The sequence below is a fragment of the Leptopilina heterotoma genome, unplaced genomic scaffold, assembly GCF_015476425.1.
Source record: "Leptopilina heterotoma isolate Lh14 unplaced genomic scaffold, ASM1547642v1 Lhet_1471, whole genome shotgun sequence".
Taxonomy (NCBI): Eukaryota; Metazoa; Arthropoda; class Insecta; order Hymenoptera; family Figitidae; genus Leptopilina; species Leptopilina heterotoma.
This window is the reverse complement of record NW_025110865.1, coordinates 147,323-148,885: the sequence shown is the minus strand read 5'-3', so window position 1 is coordinate 148,885 and position 1,563 is coordinate 147,323. Positions and strand designations below refer to the sequence as shown.

At 24.8% G+C, this 1,563-nt stretch overlaps 1 long non-coding RNA gene across 1 annotated transcript; it reads left to right on the top strand.

Annotated features, from left to right (window-relative positions):
• Window positions 1-332: 332 nt before the first annotated feature.
• On the top strand, window positions 333-1,059 carry LOC122498339. The gene is made up of 3 exons (XR_006301223.1): window positions 333-513; window positions 627-705; window positions 992-1,059. It is a non-coding gene; the product is annotated as an uncharacterized LOC122498339 (long non-coding RNA).
• The last annotated feature ends 504 nt before the right edge of the window (window positions 1,060-1,563 follow it).

The following is a 1,563-nucleotide window of genomic DNA, read 5'->3' as shown; positions in this document are numbered from 1 at the left end:
AAGAGTTAAAATATTTACCACATTTAAATATTTACAAAGAAACATTTTCTTAAAATTTGAAGAAAATCTTTTGAAAATCAATTTTTTCAAGAGTAGCAGCCGCAGATATACCTAAAATTTTTATTTAAAAATTAATTTTTATTTTAAATTACAAATTTTTACCTGAAAAATGTGTACATTTTATAATATTCCGAGATATTCAAAATTTTATAAAATTAATATTAAAAATAAAAATGGCGTATCTTCAACAATTTTTGAATTTTTTTTTTTTAATTTTAGGGAAAGAAGTCTTTTATATATCTTTTTTCACATTAAATCAGTTTTTGGGTCCATTTATTATTCACAGATTCACTTTATTATTTTTGTATTTGTTTCTTTAGATGAAAAGGAAACTTTTTCAGCCCGGCACTCATTGATATTAAATAATGTTACAAAAATGTCCAGGCTACCATGTTAGCAGACAACGATAGCAGACAATTTTACATATTGTTATAGAGAAGTGTAGTCAACATGGTGAGTATTAATTTTTTTTACAAATTATTATTATATATATAATAATATGTTATCATCTCTTATTTATATACATAAATCTGAACTTTTATACTACAAATAATTAATATATTTAGGAAGCCAACAAAACTGAACAAAATTCAGATACATATTTTAAGCGAAGCCGGGAGACCAATGAAGGATGATAGTTTACTGGTACGTATATTATTAATTTTTACTTAAATTAAAAGTTGAAACTTCAAATAAAAAATTATTAAATTATTGTAATCTTACAAATGAAATAATATAACTAAAGAAAACATTTCATTGGGTGGTTTTTCTAACCTAAAAAATAAGTTGGGTTTTCTAACCAAGAAAGTAATGAGATTCACCGCTTAATATTCTTAACCTGTCAGATTTTAGGAAATACTCGGTGATTTATTATAATAATATTATATTTTAATATTACAAGAAACTTAAACAATATTTCTTGTTTATATAGTAAGTCAATGGCAATAACAATCCGGATGTGAGATATGTGAAAAAACCATTAGACGTCATCCTAAAAAGGTATTTTTACTTAAATTAAAAGTTAAAATTTAAAATAAAAATTATGAAATTAATTTAATCTTACAAATGAAATGATAAAACTGTTACGACCCGAGCTAAGGCTTAGGTTATTTTACTAAATAATTAGTAAATATGGAGACAAGTTGCTGATTAGTCAAGTTGGTAAGACTTGACATTTATTTTTAGTGTGGATTTGTTTGACTTTGAGGAAACTAAGGGTGTCCGGTAATTAAACATATGCATATTCCTTATTTATAACGTTTATTCATTAAACAATGGTGTAATTAGCAAGATGATTCTTACTTACAGTTTATTGCGTACGAAGAAGAATGATACAGTAATGAGCTGCAACCAGTTATACTTCGCTTAGTGTCTCGAAGTAACTTGCACTAATTTGGTAGAATTCGAAAGAAAATAATGAAAAAGACTATTGTAAAGATACGACGATTGTATTAATTAGTATTGCTAATTATTAGTGCTAATTACTTCTTGAATGAAGTAAAC